Source organism: Protopterus annectens, chromosome 1.part1, assembly GCF_019279795.1.
Source record: "Protopterus annectens isolate FY-2018-M chromosome 1.part1, PAN1.0, whole genome shotgun sequence".
In the NCBI taxonomy this organism is placed as follows: Eukaryota; Metazoa; Chordata; order Ceratodontiformes; family Protopteridae; genus Protopterus; species Protopterus annectens.
The window spans coordinates 1,075,664,980-1,075,690,509 of NC_056726.1; the positions used below are offsets into that span (position 1 = coordinate 1,075,664,980).

Genomic DNA, 25,530 nt, shown 5'->3' on the forward strand with positions numbered 1-25,530 from the left:
TATTACTAGTAAATTAAATAACTTAAGACATGAATGTAAATTTGAATGTTCTGTATATTACCTCAGATTTCATACTGTAAAGTGACTTACCCTATCCTGTTAGATTAGAAGTACCAAATGTTATTGTCATCTCATTAATACTCTGTATTTAATATTTTAACATCCCTTCTTTGTATAATACTGCATGCCATATTTGTGTTTTACTATATACTGCTGTGTTACTATTGGAGCTTTTCTCCCCGGGCCTCTACTGAAAATGGAAATATATCCAGCTGGACTAGCCTGGTTAACAAATGTAAAATAAATAAATAAATAAAATAAGTAAATGAGTGCAACTTGGACTAATGGATGGGTAATTGAAAATTTGCCCCTTGTCTAACACTTACGTCTCTGCTGGACAGAGGCAGTCAGTAAATCACCCTATATATAAATCAAATTTGTGCCTCACATTTAGGTTGCATTCCTAGGCTTTTAAGGGCCCTAGTGGTCAATGGTCTAGTACACACTTATGAACCTAGTAATAATAATATTAATAATAATAATAGAAGTATCATTATTAATGTGGGAGGAAACCCACATGAATGCAGGGAGGACATGCAGACCCCTCACAGAAGGCAGCCCAGATGAGAATCAAACTAGAGAACCTCTTGCTGTGAGGTGACAATGCTAACTCTGTACCACTGCACTGTCCAGTTATCCAGGTTGCATTTAAAAAGGGTTAATGAGGTACTCTGGTTGTCGTGGAGAGGGAGTCTATTCCACAGAAGGGGGAGTCTCTAGGACACAAATCTGTCCTGCCAACAAGTTCTATTGATGTCACAGACCAGGTTGAGGTTGCGTGTACAGGTTACTTGAGTGGAGCTTGATTTGTGGATATGCAGCAGTCTCATCAAGGTGGGACCTGAGATTGCTAGACAGAGGTCACCCCTGAGGAGTCTGTATGAGACTGAGTAGAGGGGCAGGGCTTTTAGCCTATCTGTGTATGGTAGATGTTTGAGGCCATGAATTCTCTTAGTGAGGAACCTCTGTGGTCTTTCCATCTGCTGCATGTGCTTTCTGAGGTACATGCCGAAAGGGGCATTGTACTCAATAATGGGTCTTATAAAAGAAGAATACAGGGATGTTTTGACCTCCTTGTCCCAGGATCAGATACCCATTGTAATGAGGTGGGCCATGTAGAAAGCTTTCTATACAGTGGAGGCAATACAGTGGTCAAAAGTCAGTTTGCTATCAACCTGGGTGCCCAAGTCCCTCACAACTCATTGTGTGCTTAGGACCTTGTTATTAATGTGATAATGAGTGAGAACATCACTCTCCCAAAAAGGGATGATGATGCATTTTTTGGCATTCAGTTTGAGGCCATGTTTCTGGCACCAGTCATTTGTTTGAGTGAGACCCTTTTGGAGGATGTCCACTTCACTAGTGAAGCTGATGACAGCACCCAGCTTGCAGTCATCTGCAAAGATGGTCAGCCATAGCCCACTGGTTTTGGCCTGCACCTCAGAAAAGTATATCCCAAACAAAAGAGGCCCCCAGAACAATTGCTGGGGTACACCACCCATTATGGGTCTACTGCTTGAGGTGGCTTCCCCTATTTTGACTAGCTGGGTTCCATCAGTGATCCAGTTTGCTACCCATCTGGTAACATAACGATTGATGCCTAGTTGAGGGAGTTTATCTATTATACCCAAGTGGGGAATAGTATCGAAGGCTTTGGCCAGGTCAGTATAGGAGGAGTGCACCATCTTCCCCTTATCCATGGGTTTGGTAACTATCTCAAATAAGCTGACCAAATTAACAGGCATGACCTCCCCTTGACAAAACCAAACTGTGTGGGATTGAGTGTTTGGAGGTTGCCAATGCCCTTATTAATGAGGTCCATGATAATCCATTCCATGGCTTTGCAGATCTGGATTGGTGGATGCTCTTCCTTTATGCAAAGGGATGACAGTGGCTGTCCTCCACTCAGCTGGGATGAAGCTGGTACTCAGGCTTTGGTTGAATAGGGTGCCTAATGGTGCTGCAAGTTCCTGCCTGAGTTCATGTAGGATACAGCCTGTGTTGTTATCGGGTCCCATGGAGGCTGTATTTTTTGCCTTTAAGAGGGCAGTGACGACTTGCTCCTTAGAGATAAGGGGAGGGGGCAGGTGCTGGGGATGTCCTGATTTGCTGATGGGGGGGATGGAGGGGTGAAGTTTTTGCTGAACCTGTCTGCCAGAAGGTTGCCTATATCTACTGCGTTTGTGAATGTAGTGTCCTTGACCACCAGTTCTGAGCAAAACTGAATGCTTCCTTTGAGATTGCAGACATACTGTATGTGAAGTAGGTCTTATGATTGTCTTTAGTAGATGTGGTTGGTTTGGACTAAAAGTTTGCTTTAGAGGATTTCACTAGTGCTCTTATTTGCTTGTTCAGGCTAAGAGGAAATTGATTCCAATTAGGCACCTGCTCCTTCTTGTTCCCGGACAGCAATTTTTTCCTTTTATTATAGAGTTTATTTATTGCAGATGTCTACCAGACAGGTTTACTCTTCCTTGAGGAGGATGATTTTATCCTGTTGGATATTCCTGATTCCATTCAGCTATTTAAATGCTCATATAGTACTTTGGTGTAGGTTTGCACATTTGTGCCAGTTCCTACATAGGGGGAGGGGGTTGTGAAGCTATTTATACTTTCCCACAGGAGGTTGTAATCAGCTTTGGAGAAGTCTTTACGTTTGACCTTATTAAGGAGGGGATTGAGGGAGATGATGACTTCAAAAGTGACCACTTTGTGGTCAGATCTTACCAGGGAAAATGACACTGCAGGCATGCTGTAGTGGTTACTTATGTTGGTTAATACCAAGTCCAAGATATTTTCACCTTTTGTGGAGGTGTCGACAAGCTGGTCCAAGGAATTTTTTGCAGTTGTTTTGGCCAAAAACCAGGTTTTTCAATGGAGTCCTGGGGAGAAAAGCAATGGAGTCCTATATTCAAAAGCAAGTTCTACATACACTTTTATACAAAAGAGAGAATGCACAGCATAGTTACAGATAAGATTATACAGAAAAACATTACATAATTTCTGGTTAAAATGTTAGAAGTAGTATATATATATTGTTTTTTTTTAGTAGTAGTATATATATATGTGTTTTAGTAAAAAATAACAGAGCAAGCAGCTAGTTGCTGGTTGGCTGGAGCAAGCAGGAATTTGAGAGGAAAGAGGAGAGTAGGTTATGAAGGGTGTGAACAGAGGCATTCCCATGAGGATGTTAGATTGGATGATAGGGCATTCCCAGTGTTTTGATTAGAAAGAATTTAGCAATTTTGCAGATTGAGAGGGGGAGGGAGTTCTGTGAATTGAGGCGTGCTAGTGAGGAGGGTGTGAGGAGGTGAGGAGGGGAGGTAGTGTTTCTATGGGTGTCTTTGTCTGTTGTTAGTTCTTTCTTTTTTTTTGATTTTAAAGAAAGGTAGTAGAGGTAGTAGAGAGAGGGCTGGAGAGGAGAGAGGGAATGATAGGTGGTGTGATATGAGGAGAGGTGAGTAGGAAGCTCTAGCCAGTTGAGTTTGTGAGTTGAGTGGAGAAGGACACAGTGATGGATTTGATGAGTGGTTTGTTGTGCTATTTTCATTTTGTTGTAAGAGGACAGTTTGGTTTTTAGTTTTAGAAGATAGTAGGTTAGAGGGGGTTAAGAGAGAGGAAGGGGAAGGAGGGAGAAAATGTGGTAGAGAGTAATTTTTAGTAGTTGAGGTGAACCGATTGTGGACGGTAGAGCATGCCTAGTTTTGGTGGGAATTTGCATTGACAAAATCAAGGAATCTCTGGGCATTTATATTTTGTTATGAGTAGTTCTCTCAATCTATGGTTGCATAGTTAAGGTCACCCATGATCAGGGTAAAGGGTTGAATCTTGATAGATTCAAAGAGGTCCAGATAGGTGGCGTCTGCATTCTGAGTCAAAGTTGGGGGCCTATAGCTGGCTATGATTTAAATAGGGGCCTTGTCAATGGTTAACTGCACCTGGAGTGTCTCCTGTGCATCATACTGTTTGACCAGCCTGGAAGTGTGTATGTCTTTAATATATATTGAAACCCCACCTCCTTTTGTTTTGCCGCCCATGGTTTGGTGTCTGACTGTGTGATAGGATGAGTAACCTGGTATGGCTGGGATGCTCTCCGCAGCTTTGAACCACGTTTCTGTGACTGCACAAATGTCAGCATCTTCCATGGTTAAGAATGCTTGCAATGAGTGCAGTTTCATATTTAGGTATGTTTTGTTGAGGACCTCAGCATATGTGGGTGTGTGTTGTGTAGGTAGGTGTGGTGTTTGAGGTGTGGTGTTTGTGTTCACAACCTTCTCAGTACCAGATATACTGGCTTGTTAGGGAGAGAGCATAGACTCTAGGTTCTTACGATAATTGCATTTCTCACAAATTGTGTTCCTAGGTGGTAGTAGTAGAGGGTTGTTCATGTACATGAGGCAGTTGCTACACTGTCTCAGTATGGTCATATCAACCAGACTGGCATGAGAAACAGTGGGAAATTGTCCATCCATATTTGTCAGAATATGAGGAAGAGGCCAAAGAGAGCTAAGGGGGTAAAGGGCGGAAGGTCTAAAATGAGTACTACTAGGTGATCACACAAGTCCTACTAAGGGAAAATTTGTAGCTAAAATACCTTGCAGTGGGTTAAAAACAGTACAGTTACAGTGTGCGATGCACAAACAAGCCCAAACCAGTGCAATAGCAAATAAACAGTTGTATTTCTCTCTCTTTGTAGTAATAGAATATCTGTTTTTATTTATCTTTTCATTAGCTATACGGCACAGATAAAAAAGATAGATGAGTGCAGATGCAATAAAATAAGTAAATGTAAATAAAAAAGCACTTAGATTGCTCTTGGATCCTCACAAATTTTGTAAAAACGTCCCAGAGATGATGCACCTCAGCAGAGCCTGGTTCAAACAAGCCAAAACCAGCTCAAACACAGGGATTAAGTACCACAAAATATAGAAGATTCTAGTAACACAGAAATCTAGCCAATTCTGCTAGCCCCTGCTTTGTTTAGCAATCAGTTTGTGCCAGACAATGTCCAGGTAGCCCTGCTACTCTCTAGCAGAGATGATACACCCCTACCAATACAAGATGGCTGCCAGAAACACAGAAGGCAAAAACAGGCAGATTGGGTTGCATCAAATCTTTCCCTTCAGCATGTCCTATTTAAGTCGCAGGCCATATTTAGGTACCTGGAAAGGGTGGCCCTTGGCCCATTTGATTTATGGAAATGTAGCCAGTTAATTAAGTTTGGGTCTGAGATTGCTCTGTAATCCAGACATAAGTCTCCCCTAAGAAGTCTCTATGATACAAAGTAAAGTAACAGGGACTTTAGTCGGTCTGTGTACGGCACGTGCTGGAGTCCCTTAATCTTTTTTGTTAGAAACCTCTGATGTCTGTTTAATTGTTGCAGGTGCTTTGTACGGTACATGCTGAATGGGGCGTTATACTCAATTACGGACTGGATTAGTGCCGAGTATAGAGGGGTTATAATCTCTTTTGCTCTCGAGGCAATACCTCTGCTAATCAAGTGTGCTATGTGGAAAGCTTTCCTTACTACAATAGACACATGGTGGTCAAAATTAAGATCGCGGTCAACTTGTGAACTCAAGTCCCTTACCACTTTGTCAGTACTTAGGGTATTGTTGTTGATCTGATAGTGTGAAAAGACATTGTTTGTGCTGAAGGGAATGATTATTTGTATTCATTTTGAGACCATGACTAAGACTCCAGTCGCTGGTCTGAGTAAGACACTCCTGGTGTATACTAACATCATTTGGGGATTCAATAATTGCACTTCATTTGTAGTGGTCTGCAAACTTGGTTAGTCACAACCCCTTAGTATTGACCTGAACATCTTAGAAGCATATACCAAACAGTAGGGGGCCCAGTACTGACCCTTGTGGAACCCTGTTGGTAACAGGTCTGCTGGTTGATGTGGATTCACCCATTTTGATAGTGTATGCCCAGTTTGTGAGTCAGTTAGCAAACCATCATACAACGAAGGGGTTTGCATTCAATTTGCTAAGTTTATCGGTAATGGCTGAATGTGGGATAGTGTTGAAAGCCTTTGCCAAGTTGAGGTATGCTGTGTGCACAGATATGTCCTCATCAATGGCGCTGGTCAAATTTTCAAAAAAATCCACAAGATTTAACAGGCAGGATCAACCGTTGATGGAGCCAGACTGGGTAGGATCCAAGGTTTGAAGGTCTCCTATGTCTTTATTTATGTAGTCCATAATGATACATTCCATAGCCTTACAGATGAGGCTGTTCAGGCTTATGGGTCTGTAATTCCTCAGGTCTGTTGCTAGACCACCTTTGTGGAGGGGAATAACTGTTGCTGTTTCCATTCCAAAGGAACAAAGCCTGCGGTTAGGCCATGATTGCAAAGGATAATGGTAATGCTAGTGCATGTTTTAGTCTGGTTTAAAGACATACTGGGATGCCTTCTGCTGCCATAGAGGCTGTGTTTTTTGCCTTTGACAAGACTTTGATGATCTGTTCTTCAGATAAGTATGGTGGGGGGGCAAGGTATTTAGGGGATAGGGGTGACATTTTTGCCAAACCTATCTGCTCGCAGGTTTGCTATCTCTGTGGGGTCAGTGTATGTGATACTGTTTGTCAGTAGTACTGCACATGCTATGTATGTAGCTGTAAAAGGCCTTATGGTTATCCTTGGCTGTGCTACCTACATTTTTCTCAAACAGGCCCTTAGAGGATTTGACAAGTTGCCTTATTTGCCTGTTGAGGCTGAGGAGCATGCTTTTCCATTGTTGGCGTCTCACCTTTGTTTTCACGCACAGCAACTTTTTGCATTTATTGTAAAATTTGTTGATGCTGGATGTTCACCGCAGTGGCTTGTTTTTACTTGGGGCTCTGGCTTTCATTCTTTCTGATACAGCCGAATCTATAAACTTATGCAAGTGATAGTACAGGCCTTTAGTATAAGCTTCACAATGTAGTTACCACTTCCAGCTGGGGAATGGGGCTTGTAATGCATTTATATCTTCAACTTCTTCTGGAAGGTACAGTTTGCCTTGGTGAAGGTTTTTAGTCTGATTTTGCCCTTTGTGAGTTTTGATGTTAGTGTCAGCTTGAAGGTGACCGATTTGTGGTCAGATTTAACCAATGAGGTTCAGACAGTTGCAATAGCGCATCCATTTGACATGTTAGTGAAGACCAGATCTAGTATGTTTGTTCCTTTTTTTGGGGTATGATCAATTTATTCCAGGGCTTTTGGGTCCACAAAGTCAAGGAACTTTGCACTAGTAGCACAGGGCTAGTATAGGTTTCCGAGTTGAAGGTAGGATGGAAGGATAGTTGAAATCCCCCATAACCAGAGTGTTTGGTAATATTTAGATTCTCCAGTTTGGTCAAGTAGGGTTTGTGCATGGCATGACCCATGGAGGGGGATCTATAATTGGATATGGCTTGAATGAGGGTATTACCCACCATAACCTGAACTTGGAATAACTTGATGGAGTTGTCCAGTCTAACAAGACGGGAGGTGAATTTATCTCTAATATAGATAGAAACACTGCCTCCTTTGGTTCTTACACGTTCATTCTGTGGCCTGAAGGTGTGGAAGACATTGTAGCCTTGCATGGCCATGGTACTCTCTCTCTGAGGCATTGAACCAGATTTTTGTGACTGCACAGATATTCACAGTTTCCAGTGATAGAAGTGTTTCTAGGATGTGCAGTTTTTGGTTTATGCTCCTAGCATTTTGCAGCATGACCCTTATTTTGTTATGACTGACAAATTTCACATCAGTAAGTTTGTTTTCGAGACTTTTCCTAAAAAAAGACACTATGGGGGAGGCAAGAGCCACTGCCAGCACCTGAAAGCCTAGAGGTAACAGGTGCAAACAGTCTCTGGTAAAGCAGCGAGGTTTGTCAACCATGGCTTTACAGGCTGAACGGAACTGGATCCCCTTTGAATAACACCAGAAACTAAGACAATTATTGAAATCAATCATTTTTTTTTGTTTATACTGTGTTGTCATTATAGATAAGGGTAGTATGCTGCTTAAGGCTAGGGACATACCTGCCTGGGACACATACTCAGAGAGCTCAACCATGTCTATCTTCATATAGTCAAGTGTGGTATGTCTCAAGTCATTCACTCCAAGATGAAATATGACAGAGTCATAATGGTACTTGTTGCTGAGAGACCTGAGTGCATGTATGATCTGATGAATCCGGGCTCTGGACTGGCAACTGATGGTGACTTTCTCCTTGTCCAACCTGGTGAGTGGAACATCTGTTTGTCTCACTACTGAGTTTATAGTGACTAGAAAATTTGGTTTTCGAGTGTTACACCTTATGGGCTTGGTGGGTAAGACACTGATATTGGTGCATGTCATGGATGCTGTGGGGACTGTGTTAGTTGTTGCAGTCTGATGTTTTGTCGTTGGTGTCTCAGTAGTTTTTTTGAACCTCAGCTTATACTGATTTTTGTGTTGGATGCACTATGTGTATGAGTAGTGGTACTATGTGCATGTGTAGTGGTGGGTTGACAACCTCTCATGTTACTGTTTTGAGTGTGAGAGAACATGGATTTAAGATTCTTGGTGTAGCTACATCTCTGACACTCTGTACTAGAGTGAGTTATTAATAGAGGGTTGCTGGTGTACATGAGGTAGTTGCTACACTGCCTCAAGAGACCCAAGTCAACAAGGTTTGTAGGAGAAACAAGAGTGGTTCAACTGTCCATAATGCTAGGTTGAACACTGTTGTCACTAGGGAAGGGCTTTTCAGCATCGATCAAGGACAATATTTCTGCCTGGAGTTTTTTTGTTGGTTATTTAATAAGCTTCAGCTCACTAGCAGTATTTCTTTGACTGGGAAAGTACTAAGGATGAGGGCTACACTAATGTGCTACAGCTGTAACTAAGGGAAAAACTGTTGAATTAATCTGTCCAGCTATGGCGCACAATTTCTAGGCAGTGAACAATGCTGTGTGATGGCAAGCAAGCAGAAACCTGCTCAAATGCATGGCTTAAATACCAGAAGCTATAAACTTGAAAAAAAAAACTTTAAAAAGGTTCAAAAGGACCAACAAGGATGCCTATTCAAAGCCTTAGACAAACCAACCTTCACCACACAGGTTCAAAATAGCACAATCCTCTCACTAGAGTGCAGAAAGTCCCCTTCCAATCCAAAAAGGCCTAGAAAACATAATCAGAACAAACAGCTTCTACAAGCAGACCCAGATGCAGCAAACCTGAAGACATTGGGGATGTACTGACAAAACAAGGACAGGTATAGTGAATGTGGTGTGGAGATGTACTTAGTGAATGTGGTATTATTTCACTGAGCACATGTGTCTGGGAGAGTGAATGGGAGGGTTCGTTTGTTGGAATGCATGTCTACTACCAGAAATTGCTGATCGACATTTGCTTTAATTAATGGCAATTCAGAGGCATATAAATTAGCCATTAATTATTTTTTTTTCCTCATTGCAGCCAATGTGTCTCTGAAATTATAAGTACCTCATCACAGAATCAGGGTATTTTTACTGGGTCTATATTAGGTGATTGAAGCTTTAGGTAATCGAATACCTAAAGCTCGACACCTAAACAGCAAAAGCTGAAAACATTGAATGGCTACTTCTGCAAATTTTTTCATAGGGAAAAAAATTAGCTTGGCTGGAGGAAAAATACTTTCAATGGAGTGGTGGGCTTCACCCCCCACACCCCCACATGTAGGGGGCTGTGCCCCCCACACCCTCGTAACTAAATATACCAACTCCAAGACTGCTCTACAATGGAGAAAAGGGCAGATTCCCAATAACAGCCAAGCAAATTATTTCCCTACGAAAAAAATTGCGGAACTGGACGTTCGATTTTTACAGCTTTCACAGTTTAGGTGTCAAGCTTTAATTATTCGATTACCTAAAGCTTTGATCACCTAATATAGACCCTTTTTACTGGAGCTTTTTTTTTGAGTTCTCTGCTGTATTGCAGTGTTGTGAGTGTTTTATTGTAGATATACTGTTCATGTCTGTGTGACATTTTATTGATAGCAAAGCAAAAAAAAAAATTGTGTATGTGTGTGAGTACATAACTTTCTGTCAAAGTAGTCCTTTCACCAAAGTGAGAGAAAATAGTGTAGCTGTTCAAAAATCAGCTTTTCAGACCTCACTGGCTTTCTCACTTTGAGATTGTGGTATAGAGGGATCGGGAAATTTTCCCTTTCCTCACTGAAATGTGCACATGGAGTTGATATATATACAATTAACAGGGGGAGTGGGGGATGCACTCACCCACAAGGGGGTGGGTGCAGGCCTTTGCCCCTCCTGCAAAAACACTGGGTTAGTTTTTGTTTTGATCCTTTCTGGATCAATGTTTTATGGTTTGGCAATTTCTCATCAATGTGTTGGCACATTGACAAATAGCTATGCTTCCATACACACACACACACACACATACATATATATATATATATATATATATATATATATATATATATATATATATATATATATATATATATATATATATATATATATATATATATATATATATATATATATATATATATATATATATATATAGAGTCAATATTGCTATTGACTATCTAGGTATATACAAATATTTATGTGTGTGTGTGTGTGTGTGTGTGTGTGTGTGTGTGTGTGTGTGTGTGTGTGTGTGTGTGTGTGCACCCTCCCCCACACACATACAGAGGGTTTCTGTCAGTAAATTAAATTCCTAATATTGAAATTCAGAATTCTGAGTCCATATGACAACTATAAATATCAAGTGTGCCAAAATGTTGATTTGGCAGGGTAAATACTAATTTATGGTAGTCTGTTTGAGACTATGCATGCAGATTAGTGTTATGGTTAAGGGTAACATGAAAGTTAGGTGTAGGTGTTTTTTGGGGTTACTGTTAAGGTCAGAAATATGGTTAGTGCATTTGTTAAGGTTGGAGTTGCAGCTAGAGTTAGGGTTAGGTTAGCATACATGAGCAAGGATGGCACAGACTTACTTATGTATACTACACTCCCTTAGAAAATGGATATTTATAATATTAACTTCCGAATGGAGAATGAACATTCTCTAACAGGGTGTTAACCTACAGGTAATACTCACTGGCAGATAAGTCTGATGCTTCATGGCAGAGTATTAAGCTGCAGCGAAGCTCGGACTGGAAAACAGACACCATTCTTTTTTTATGGTCCCTAAAAACTTTGCTGTTTAGTGATAGTAAACTTAAAATATTTTTCTACACAACAACATGACTGCAGTTGCTATCTTAAATAGGCACACCACATTAATTTAATTTCTAATGTCTGTTAGCAAGTGATTTCCATTTGCTTGTACATCTTTATGTTAAAAATGGTTTATCATTTCTTTCATCAAAATGAGCACTCAGATACATATAAAAGACTTAAAAGTAACCATTTGAACACAGATATCTTTAAGATAATTAAATGAATAAATACATGGACTACATACAGCATTGAATTAATAATAAATTACCATTTTTCAAGAACGCATTTATATCACAGCACTATCTAGAAACACATTGGGTTACTTGATCCAGAGATTATGTATCCCATACAAGTCATGGAATGTGATATCTCAGCTATGAACTGTGTTATGCAATACTGTCACCTAAGAGATTATCACAATCAGTATTATGATATTTTAGTAACACTGAAAATTATTTTTACAATAAGTCTGGCTACTGTCTGCATGTTTGTGTGTGAGAAAGAGACAGATGACAAACAGTGTAACACCATATTGAAAAAGGCAGTGCAGTGCTTTTTTAAATAATTAAGTACTTCAGAACAAGTATAAAACTTACAAAATGATGTAAACTAACTTGTAGCAAAATCAGAAGAAAGAACACGATACAGTTATCCTTCTATGTCAATAAAATGTAAGTTGACGAAGCCCAAAACTAATTCAAACATCCTAAAGAAATACAAAGACTGACACCTAGTGGCCACATTTACAACAACAAACTTGAAAAATATATAAATACCAACAAAAAATTACATTTAACTCTATGTATACATATTTATATATAAAACATATTAAACAGCTAATCAAAATATGTAAAATAGATGGTCACATGACCTCATAATCTAGCAACACAATTCAGGGCAACAGACTACGCAACAGTTTTAACAGATGAAAAAGCTCAAAGAAAATCAAAACCAGCAGAAGAAAAACAAAAATGTTAAATCCATTCGGAAATACATTTCAGCTGTTAGATACAACTGATTTAAATAACCTACTTGCATATACTAATAAGAAAGGAAATAAAAGAAGTTATACAGTCTAGACAGAAGAAAACCAAGAAACAAGGACTTATGCTATAGACAGTCCCTGGATTCACTATGCCCTGCACGGTGTGCAAGATCAGTGCAGGAACTCGAGCAGGCAATATGTCTGCCGTGCGATCCAGGAAGAGCCTGCAGGGACATGCATGAGAGCTCCTGCACTAATCCTGCATGGGCAAAACCATTGTATGCAAATCACCCCATTTGCAGGAGAAATACATGCAAATGAGGTGATATTGTGATCCAGGAAGCTTGCGACCGTCCGTGGAGGACTAGTGCAATCAGCAGAAATTTACTATGTTAGTAACCAAGTACATTTCTGCCAAATCCAAAACAGAGCTATGGCAGCTCCAAATAAAGGGTGCATATCATGTAGTAAGCATGCCAATGGCCAAGTATAAGGCCACTGGCATTGCAAACAATAAAAAAATAAAAAAAAATTTACTTTTATTTTTTTTTTTAGCCAATCTCATCTGTTTAAGCATAGGGCAGTGTTGCACAAATGGGATCGGGGGAAAATAAGAAAATAAACCTAAAATAAGCATTCTAACTAAAATCAGTATTCTGTCATACAAGCCAATGGCAGGCAGAAGACAACCTGGCCACGGAGTAGTGGTTGCTAAGGGGGAGAGGCTCAGTGTGAGACATGTAACTATGCATTGGCAGGCAATCCTATGCAAATGAGGGGAAGGATAGTGAATCCCAGTTTTCCCCAGCATGTGAGTCAGGTCCCAACAGTGTAAGAGTAGGAATAGCTTGGTGCAAGCCTAGGAGGTAGGTGACATCATGGGGGGGTGTCAGGCATACTGTAAGCGGATTGGAGCCCTGTGGCTCGGGTCTGCTCCTAGCTTAGCAAAGGGGTGTGTAAATCTGCTTAGAACTCTTTACAAAGCCTAGGTGGGTGTGCGTGACACACACCGGGTTTTACAGGATGAAAACAGAAGTTAAACAGGAAATAGCAGCAATATGCACATTTAAGCACTCTGTTTGCACGTTGCGCCCCCAGGCTTAAACAGGAAGGCAATGGGAAGGGCAAACAGCAGTAGGAAGGTAATCAGGGAGTACTAGCTTAGCTGGCAGGTGAAATGTATCAGAATCAGCCAATTACACAGGCAGCAGACCAGCCCAGCCAGAACTCTACTATAAACTATGCAACCACCTACCCCTCTGTTTTTTCCCACACTCTACGCCACCAGTGTAAACAAGTGGGGAACATTTAACACTCACAACAGCAAAATGTTAGGGGCTCCAATAGCTATCATACAACTTGTGGAAGAAGCTGAGGGTGGTGAGGATCTGAATGCTGTCAAGCAATCCACAGTGAGAAGATGGAGAAGAGTGTACAGACCCAGGGTAACCTACCAAGGGCTACATGAGCTGAAGATAGTGGAACACTATAAGATGGACAGGGACCTCCTACAGCAAATTGTTAAGCTTTGCCGGCCATGCCTGACACACAGAACTAGCAGAGGGAAACCCATCCCAGTGGATATCAAGGTATGTGTAGGCCTAAGAATACTAGCTACAGATACCTTCCAAAGGCCAACTGGGGATATGATGGGGATTTCACAGGCATCAGCATCTGGGGTACTCCACCATTTCCTGAATGCCATGTCAGCACATGTCGGTGAGCACATATATTTTCCCAACACCCGTGAGGCATTGGCCAGCAATATGCGTCTCTTCCACCAAATAACAGAATACCCTGAGGTAGTGGGTGCAATAGACTGAACTCGCATATGCATCAAAGCACCACCCGGTGAGCAGGGTAGGGTCTACGTCAACCGCAAGGGCTTCCCCTCCATCAACTGCCAGGTCATGTGCGATGCCCAGGGCATAATAATGAACTTGTGTGCTGGCTGCCCTGGAAGCTATCACAATTCCCACATCTGGCATCTGATGCACCTGTACCAGAGATTTGCCAGTGGGGACATCCCACATGGTCACCTACTGGGGGATGCTTGATACGCACTGGAGCCATGGCTGATGACACCCATCAGCAATGCACACACACCAGAACAAGAACTCCATAATGAGGCACACACACAAACAAGAATCATAATAGAGCATGAGTTTGGGATGCTCAAGTCACGGTTCCAGTGCCTGGACACATCCTGTGGAGCTTTGCAGTACTCACCAGCTACATGTATCCAAATTATCCTTGAATGTGCCATGCTACACAATATGATCCTGTGGAAACTGCGGCAGCAGGAACAGCACGGGGCAGGGCCACACAGCCCCCAACCATTGCCAAGGCCTGCACAGGCACAGAGTGACTCAGAGGAGGAACAACCTGAGCCTGCCCCAGTAGGCAGAAGGAGGCATGCCCAGTATACCCTGGCCTTGGCAAAGAGGCAACTTGTAGCACATACACTGACATGGGATGGACCCAGGGAGTAACACTTCTCTCTGACTCTCACATACAGTAAAAGGGATGCCAAACATTACACTACCTGTGCCTAACCATGTGTAGGGAGTGTACTATGTGCATCTGACATAGGCAGCCCTGCAGCACCACCTTCAATACTGGGACACCCACAAGGTAAGTGACTCACACATGCCAGTTGGGGGTCACATACCCAACAACAGTCACAGCCAGCAGGACAGGTGTAGACAAACACAAACAAAGGCTGTACTATGGCCTGTGAATGAGGCATATGGGTAACCTCCCCCAGGCCTAAACAGACAGACTACAGCAGGCCAGGCAGTGGGATATCAGCTGTGAAGGCTAGGAATTTAGAAACTAATATGTAGGTAATTAAAAGCTAAGATTTGTAGTACACTGGTATGCCTCTAGCCAGCATTATAGGTAAGACTACAGACTGAAATGGAGTACCCGACATACCAGTACAGTCCTAGCAAATGTGTACAAGTGTCAGTTGTGCCCCCAATCTTATGTAGACATATAGTAACAGTCAGATGTGACCCCCCAATCCTGTGTAGAAACATAGAGACATAGAAATAGCCAGATGTGCCCTCCCCCATCCTACATAGAAATATAGTAACAGTCAGGTGTGACCCCCAAATCCTGTGTAGAAATGTAGAAATAGTCAGGTGTGCCCCCCCATCCTACATAGAAATATAGTAACAGTCAAGTGTGCCCCACAAACCTGTATAGAAATGAAGAAACAGTCAGGTGTCCCTCCCCGCTATGCAGAAATGTAGCAACAGTCAATGCCAAATGCTCAATGGATACCCTGCAGAGACAGCATGCTACCTGTCGGTGCACAACACAAAGGTCAGCACTGCAGTACAAACTACCTGTACTTTATCCACACATGCAATGCAGATGGCCATACTGGGCATGCTCACACACTTAAACACATGAATGCCATGTCTGCAAACACCAGTGGACCAGACATATCTGGCAGTTGCAGTTGTTAGTGTAGTCACTTGTCAGTATGCACCACTCATGCCTTGCACACACAGTGGATAGGAATACAGACATATATATAAGGACAACACACTATAATAAGCCAAAGGTAGACAGACATATATGTGTGGAAGAAGGTGACCATGACAAGGAGCCATCCAGGCCTGTCCCACTCAGCACACAGCCAAAGGGCCCCAAACACATGAGGTGCAGATGTCACTCACTGCAGATACTAGCCACCAGTATCTGTCAGCATTACAGACTATGTGGTGCATGTGCCAGCTGTGCAACATGACTGTACAAGGAAGTAGTCATCTAGCAGCTGTATACACGTACCTGTGAAATATGACCCTGTGTGTGTCCGCATGTGACGTGTCAACCCCCAGATGAATGGGTTATGGCCAATGCACACACACGCTGCCCTCCCCATAGCCTGCTGAGATCATCCAATGTGAAATACACCTTTGGGAGAATTGTAGCCCAGTAATCTCTGTGGTGTGTCCCATAGCTGCATACTACTGTAGTGTGATAAGCTAGTTAGGTGGGAGTTCAAATCCCAGACTTGGCAGCTGTGTGTGAGTGTTTGTGTGTGTGTCTGTCTGACTGTACAGAGAGCAATGTCTTTAGGGTCGTCACACTCCCAACAATTCAAATGCTCAACCTTGGCAAGGCTGTTGAAGTCATCCACCTAGAAATACACCTCTGGGAAAGTTGCAGCCTAGTAATCTCTATAGCATGCTCTATAACTACATACTGCTGTTGTGTAATAAAGTAGCTAGGTAGCTGTTTTACTCCCATACATGGCAAGTGTGTGTGTGTGTGTGTGTCTGTCTGTGTAGAGAGCAATGCTTTTTTAGGGTAGTCATACCACCTACAAGTCATATACTCAACTTTGTCAAGGCTGCTGATATCATCCACCTAGAAATACACCTCTGGGAAGGTTGTGGTCCAGTAATCTCTGTAGTGTGTCCTGTAACTGCATACTGCTGTTGTGTGATAAAGTAGTTAGGTAGCTGTTAATCCAGACATGGCAAGTGTGTCTGTTTGTGTAGAGAGCAATGCTTTTTAGGGTACCCACACTGCCTACAAGTCATATACTCATCTTTGGCAAGGCTGCTGATGTCATCGACCTAGAAATACACCTATGGGAAGATTGTAGCCCAGTAATCTCTATAGTGTGTCCTGTAACTGTGTACTGCTGTCATGCGATACAGTAGTTAGGTAGCTGCTCTAATCCCAGATATGGCAAGGTTGTGTCTGTGTAGACAGCAATGCTTTTTAGGGGACTCACACTGCCTACAAGTCATATACTCAACTTTGGCAAGGGTGCTGATGTCACCCACCTAGAAATACACCTCTGAGAAGGTTGTAGCCCAGCAATCCCTGTAGTGCATGTCATAACTGCGTACTACTGTAGTGTGATTTAGAACTGTGTTAGAGTTCCATCCCCACGCATAGCCATTGTGGATGTTTTGTGTGCGTTACAATGTCTGTGTAGGGAGCAATGCATTTTAGGCTATTCACATGCAGTACATTTCATATGGCCTACCTTGGCAATCCTGCTGATGTCATTCATTGTGAAACACACCTTTGGAAAAGGGGGTACCTAGTAATCCCCTTGGTGCATCCTATAACAGCTCCATGCTGTAGTGTGATATAGATCTCTGTTAGGGGTTCTATACCCACACATTTCAGTTGTGGATGTTTTGTGTGTGTGTCACTGTCTGTGTAGTGAGCAATGTATTTTAGGCTAGTCACACAGAGTACATGTCAAATGGCCTACTTTGGCAATCCTGCTGATGTCATTCATTGCGAAATACACCTTTTGGGAAAGAGTACTCCAGTAATCTCCATGGGGTACTATAACTGTGTTGTGCTGTAATATAATAAACTAGTTAGGTAGGGGTTCTACTCCCAGACATGACAGGTGTGTGTGTGTGTGTGTGTGTGTGTGTGTGTGTGTGTGTGTGTGTGTGTGTGCATGTGTTTGTGACACCTGTGGCCAATGGGGAGGGGGTTTTGCATATTTTTTATATGGTGGCCCTACTATATATCACAATGTCTACCATACAGGGATAACAGATGTGAATTAGCTGAGAGGCTGAGGTGTAAAGCCATACCCATACATGTAAAAAAATAAACAGGCAAACCAATGTGTTCTTGCACAAGAAGCAGTCACTTTAATAAGATAAAATCACCAGAGACTTAGCGCTTTCACCTTTCACAATCCAGGCATCATCAGAGTCAAATAAAAATTCACAACAGTCACGTTAATAGGAAGAACAGACTGACATCATTTCCTGTAACATCATGCATTCATGAATAATGCTCGAGTTTATGAATGACATCCAAGTTATTGGAATTATTGCAATAAGAGAATACAATACTAAGTAATAAAACCTTATATATGTTGTTAAAATTGTTTAAAAATATTATATTTTAAAAAAAATTTCTTTCCTACAAACTGCTAGCATTCACTGAGGCTTGAAGGAGCCTGTATTTAAACCACTTTTGCTCTTTTTTTCAAGGTGCTCGAGATGGAAATGGTGTCATTAATTCCTGGTTTCACCCTGGCATTGAGTCCTAATTGCCATTCAGTTTCCTTGATTTGCAGATCAAGGCCAACGTCGCCCCTCTTGTACTGACCAAAACTCTATCAATAACAAAAAGCTTGAGCACCTTGAAAAAGAGCAAAACAGGTTTAAATACAGCCTCCTTCAAGCCTCAGTGAGAATGGATAACATAGGTCCATAGGTTCATAGGTCCATAGGTTCATAGGTCCATAGGTCCATAGGTCCATAGGTTCATAGGTTCATAGGTTCATAGATTCTTAGGTTCTTAGGTTCTTAGGTTCTTAGGTTCATAGGTTCCTAGGTTCCTAGGTTCCTAGGTTCCAAGGTTCCTAGGTTCATAGGTTCCTAGGTTCATAGGTTCATAGGTTCATAGGTTCCTAGGTTCCTAGGTTCATAGGTTCATAGGTTCTTAGGTTCATAGGTTCATAGGTTCATAGGTTCACAGGTTCCTAGGTTCATAGGTTGGTACTAGGCTATCGGTTCTAGGGCCTATGTAAGCATAGCCTTAACAATTCCCAATTCCCTGGATATTTATTCCCACAATATTTACTTCTCTGGGCCCCTGTCTAGCAGGGCGACTGACATGATCCCCGGGGTGAATTTCCTATCTCCCATCCAATCATCAAGGTTCCTTTTAAAGAGGGCCAATGAGGCGCTCTGCTTGACATGTATGGGCAGTCTATTCAATTACATGTGACTGTTGTGAATATTTATTTGACTCTGATGATGCCTGGATTGTAAAAGGCAAAAGCGCTAACTCTCTGGTGATTTTATCCTATTAAAGTGACTGCTTCTTGTGCAAGAACAGGGTTTGCCTGTTTATATTTTTTTACTGTATTTACCACAACGCTTCTGCATTTGTGGCTGCGGTCCATACCCATACATGTGACATCACGGCCAGGCAATCACAGTTAGCAACCCCAGTATTACCCAGAGCACACTCTCAACCCATGTATCATACACACACACACATGCCTAGGCAACAGCCAATATGTGGGTAGTAAACTGCATATTGGTCACTGATAGTAACTATGGAGTGATATCAGTGGGCTACAGAGGGCATGGTACCCTGTCCATCTGCCCAATATGCACGTACATGCAGACAGGACACCTCCTCCATGTTCCCCTAATGGACACCTGCAACACCTGTGGTGCCATCACGTGACCCACAAACGACATGCCATGCCCGACAACATGCCCTGTATGGACAGATGTAACTGACACCAGGGAATGCCATTAGCATGCTATCAATCTAGGTGCAGGTTAAACCTGCTGCCCAGTACCAGTTCCCACCACAGGTGGGCAGGACGGGCACATCTGCTGATAATGTGTGTTCACAAAATGGTCCGGACAACCCAGGTACAGTTCCACATGTCACTGTACATGCATGTGGGATATGTGCACATCCCAGACATCGTCCATGCCATGGACTAAGGAACACATACATGGCAAGTGATGCACAGCATTGGCCACACACAATAGTCACCCAGGTGACTGGATGGGGGATACAATACCTACCTGTGTGGGTAAATGCAGAAACTACAGCCCTGAGCCACAATACAGATCAATGTCATGTGGCCTGATGCCAAAGTATACCCATCACCTAGCCTTGTATAGTCTGCTGGCGCAGTCGACCACCACACACCCATGCAGACATGCACCCGTGCATGTCAGTACTGGCACCCTGTGTGTTTGTGTGTGTGTTGTATGCTGCGTATGTTCACATCCACACTCACTACAACCCCTATGGGCATACCAAAGCATGCTGTCTGATGTCAGACACCTCCTCATACCCTTTGCCCATACAACCTCCATATGACCCATGTGGTGCATGTGATACCTGCACAGTGATGTGTTGTGGCAATCCCACTAATGATGAGTTGTACTCCTGGCCCTGCCAAGCGTGTCAGTGTCTGTGCGTCCCTGTGAGAGTATGGCTGTGTTGACGATGGCACCTGTTCATGCGGACAGGCATGTGTACGGCACCTACAGTATAGCTATCATATCCCTGTTGCAGATGTCACTCACCGTCACATATATGTTCTGAGGGCTCCACAACAGGTAACCCATATGGCACATCCATTAACTGCATAGACCTGTGATAGCACTACATAGTCATCAGGGGTTTGATACCCTGTGCTGGTAGGAGTGTGACACAAACATGCTTCAGTTTTACTCTCCCACCCCTCCCTGACAGTGCCTTTGCCTCTGTCTGTCTCTCCCACTCCATCTCTGGTGGATGTGGAGACCTACACCTGCTTTGCTTAGGCAACAGCATGTGTATTTTAAGTGATGCTCATGATCAGCTGATGGCCTCTGTATGAATTGCGGGTATCCCCTAGCTGATTGCATGTGGAACAGCTGTGGTAACATTCCCATAGCCAATTGCATGGAAACACACTCCAATATCTAGGAGCAACATGTTGGTGTTGGCCCTTTTCATTCACTGTGAGCAGGAACTATGTCTGTTGTTTGGCAAACAGCATCTCAGATGGATTGAGGATTTACCTCTAACAACATACACTGTTGAAACAGGGCAATACACAGGAGGGGGTGTGCCTGACCTGACTACAGACTGTAAGTGCTGCTATACTGCATTTGGAGGAATGTTGGTTTAACAGTGTGTGTAGATATAGCTGTCATACATGTCGCAATACCTGCCATGTAATTTCCATGTTTATGAGGAATTCCCATCTGCAGGGTCATCTGCAGACTGGGCAGTGTGTTGTGCTTTGGTTTCATGTGTTAGCCATGGAGCATCTATCTATAGACTGCAGAAGGTAGTGTGAGGATTGCAGTCTGTAGATGGTGACAGCTGTGACAGTTACTGACTTCACATCCCTCATAGGACATATGTTGCAGCAAACTCCATTACAACAGTAAATGTATGAGGTTATCACAGCAACATGTCAATATTGCCCCTGTGTATGTGCTTCCTGCCACAACTCTGTCAACCTTTGTACATATGTCATGCATGAAGTGGTGCATATGTGCTGTACACCATAATTAGTGTCATCATATCTCTTAACAAGCCAGTGAGATATCAGACTGCTACACATGTTATGTACAGTAGGAGTTATATTGTATGCCATAACCTGGACATTCTGCAGATGTTTGTACAGTACTGAGGTCTGTGCACTTATGGTGAATGTCGACAGTGTGTCTATTGTTAATATGTACTTTAGCCTGTGTACAGACTGTGGTAGATGTCATTGTTCTAGTTCCCACCGTTTCTGATGTTACATGCTGCTCCACTGAATGGTACTGTACTGGCATACATGTTTGTAGGGCCATACACACACATGTCCCATACCACAGACAGCCATCAGACCATACTGTGTAGCAGCCCAGTATATGTAGGGTCAGTCTGTGAGTGGTACATATGAGGATGGTGTCGAACAGATAGTCCATATAGAGTAATGTTATGCTAGCTTAAGATATGTGGCTGTGGCTGTGTTCACATTAGTTGTGGTTATGCCTTTCCACAAAGGTGTATCTTACCCTGTGCTGTGACATGCCTGTAGAGCCTACTATATATGCAGGTGCATGTGCATTCCCCCATAGGAGATGTAGGCCAGTGTTGAGCCAGTCTGTCTGTAGCCTGCACAGTGCATTGTTACATGCCTAGCAGCTTAGTGTACTTACCCAGTGAGATGTCATGTGCAGATACTTGCCAGATATACTGCTGCCGGGCCTCCCTTAAAAGTCATGCATGTCAGACAGAGCAGTGAGATGCTGTACAGATGTATGTCAATATCTCGTGGGTAGTATGTGGCCATGGCACCCCTGTACCAGAGGTTATTATGTGTCAGGCCAGACAGGGGTGTGTGAATGCATAACCTATGGTGGCAAATGTATACCAGTCGTTATGTGTTATACCCATCTACATGGCTGTCTGCATCCATATTGTCAGGCATGGTACACATGTTTTGCATTAAGGGGTTATGTGTATACCTCTGGACTGTACAGAGTGTGTCAGAATGTCCACATATATTGGCCAATATTTCTGCTGCAGTCCACAGTGGCATTACGTGCTAGCAGCAGTACTTTACTATGATGTCCTTAGGATGTCTGTCAGTAGCCAGTGGCCCACATGTTATAAACATATGTGACCTCCCACACACACCATGTCTGTGAAGACAATCCCAATGACAGTAGCGATAGTCTACTAATATACCTGCTATACATAGTTGACATCCTCTTGCACTACGACTTTGGGACTAAAGGGGCTGGGGTAGGGCTACACTCCATGTCCAGGACATATGGTGGTAATATATGTACATATAATTATCCAGATAGCCATATATATATATATATATATATATATATATATATATATATATATATGTGATTTACACATGTGTAGTACTTCAAATTACCACTGTCATGGCAACCACCTACTATAAATCCCTACATCATGAGGGCATAGTCCCTTTACCTTTCCTGTGTGATGGACATCCTTCCTATGGGCCTCAGTGTTATAGACAGCAGGTAGCAATACCTCTTACAGGAGAGAACCGGCACACTCAGGCCAGCTACATATTTGTAGGAGTTTCAGGAACTACAGACAGACTGCAAGCAGAGTTGTGTTATGCTTTGTATAGTACTGGTGTTACAGGATGTGTGTGTACATACTAGTTTACCTTGGAATGCAGTATGTCTGCATAGCTCACAACTGTGGGCCAATCCTCTTGCTGGCCAGAAGTGTGCCTATCATGTTTTGTATGTCCACCACACAGGTCCTGTGTCAGATATTTCACTGGCAGTGTGTGTGTTGAGTGCTATCAGTACATGGCTACATCCATTTATGTTTCTAACCTCAAATCCCTGACTAAGGGTATGTTGCAGACTATCCTGCAACACCAGCAACTTGCTTAGTGTATGTAAACAGTTTTCCACATATGTGCCTGTGTTCCAGCCTCTGTCCTCCACCTACATACAAAGCTTTGCACATATGGCATGCTGTTGGGGGTTGTTCTTTAGTGGGCTGTGAGTATATCACACTGCCATTGCTGCCATCAGTCCACTGCTGTTGTATCCCCCACACATACAGTGGGGCTGAGGCCATATATGTGTGGGCGTCACCTACACAATACATGTGTGCCCTTATGCACTCCAGAGGCCAGTGTATGTAACAGTGGTTTATGGCCCTGTATTACTGAGCCTAGGGCAGAGCACCATAAATGACCTAAGCTGTTACAAAATGTTGGGGTATCAGGCGTGAGCTGCCTTAAGGTATCTGGATGTACAGTACCGTATACTTCACCTATATTTACATTACTTACATGAATTTGGTTAATTCAGGCCTACTGCCTCCTGCCATACAGACTATTTTTTTTGTCAGTGTGCTCATGATGGTGTCAGTTATACATTGTTATGTAACAGTTGTAACCCATTTGGTCACATGACATCTTTACCACCTTGTACAGAGTGTAGATAGAGGCTGATGAACTATACACCTGCATTACATACTGTTGATAGTTTGTTATCCTGTGGCCCAGTCTGACTTCATTATTGTACAATTTGAAGGGCTTGACCTGGACAGCAAAAGCTGTGAACCTTTCCAGACTACTGTATTAGTGTAACTGTTTCACAGTTGTATTACTCTGTTTATATGGATGTCGGTGTCTAAGGTTATGAGGTTGGTGTAATGGTTAAGGTGCTTACCTTAGAAACACAAGGTGCAAGGTTTGATTCTCACATGGGGTAATTGGCTAGGCTTAAAATGTTCCCCAAGGACAGTTAGCCTAGTACTAATCTATGAAAATATGAACAGTTATATGACATGGCATATAGAACTGTAATAGTACACAATTAAATGTTTTCCATTTCTGCAAGCTTGTGTGTGGTGTTTTTCCTATGACCTCTCTGTGGGTATATGTTGCAGGCAATTATTGTCATTTGTATGGGTGGCACATACAGTGTCCAGTTGTTCAGGTGTTAGTATCCTGGGGATGTTGATGGCTTCCACATTTTACATTTTCTATGGGAGGCAGACTGTACTGCAGGATATGTTACCAATACCAGCCTGACATCATACAGGTGGGATATAGTACTGTTAACATCTTGTGCCCATGTCATGTCAGGTCCTGGTTATGGGATCTGCAACACTTCGTACTATATTGCAGGGCGGACGTGTTTTGCTGTGGGGGGGATGCCTATTCGTACAAGACATACAGTGTGTGGGGCCTCTCAACCCCATTAACGGTGCATGTGGACATATGTGTTTTTGTTAATCTGCCATTGCTATCTACAGATGTATGGCCATATATACCTACATATATATATATATATATATATATATATATATATATATATATATAAAACTATGTCTGTATATACCTACATAGATATATATCTGCGTACACATATGTAACTTGCTGCGTATATGTAAACATATAGGTATAGACACATATATGTGTGGATGTAGGCATTTGCATGTATATATGTTCATATATATTAATATATATGTATATAGTTTAGCTTGACAAGCCTTATCTGCAAAGCCATGGAGAGGATCATAATGGAACTCATAAATAAAGACATAGGGAACTTGCAGACTTTGGATCCAACCCAGTTTGGCTTTGTCAAAGGCAGATCATGCCTTTTAAACTTGGTTGACTTTTTTGAGACAGTCACCAAGGACATTGATGAGGGAAAGGCAGTTCATACAGCCTACCTTGACCTGGCAAAGGCCTTCGACACAATACCCCACTCAGGTATCATCGAAAACTCATCAGCTTGAATGTAAACCCATACATCACAAGATGGGTTGCAAACTGGCTAAGTGACAGAACCCACAGGGTCAGAGTTGCTGGAGCCATGTCAGACTCAAAGCCTGTCACAAGTGGTGTCCCACAGGGCTCAGTCCTGGGTCCACTCTTGTTCGGCATCTACTTTTCTGAAGTACAAGCAAACACAGGAGGGTTATGGCTGACAAAGTTTGCAGATGACTGCAAACTGGGCGCCATAGTCGAAAACACATCTGACACAGATATCCTTCAGAAGGGCCTCACAGAGACGGATAACTGGTGCCAGAGCCATGGCCTAAAGTTAAATGCCAAGAAATGCATAGTCATACCCTTCGGGAAAAACAAGGTTACCCCTAGCTACCATATAGGTGGCAATTCACTGAGCACAGAAGAAGTCATCAGGGATCTGGGGACCCAGGTTGACAGTAGCCTTCGTTTGACACTCATGTTGCTAAAGTAGTTAGGAAAACCTTCTACATTGCCCACCTGATCATGAAGGGAT

The 25,530-nt window shown here is 42.6% G+C and overlaps 1 long non-coding RNA gene across 1 annotated transcript in view; it reads left to right on the forward strand.

Moving 5' to 3' along the window:
• Positions 1–25,530, forward strand: part of LOC122813596 — a 244,637-nt gene that overhangs the window by 34,546 nt on the left and 184,561 nt on the right. The gene's annotated exons all lie outside the window — the stretch shown is intronic.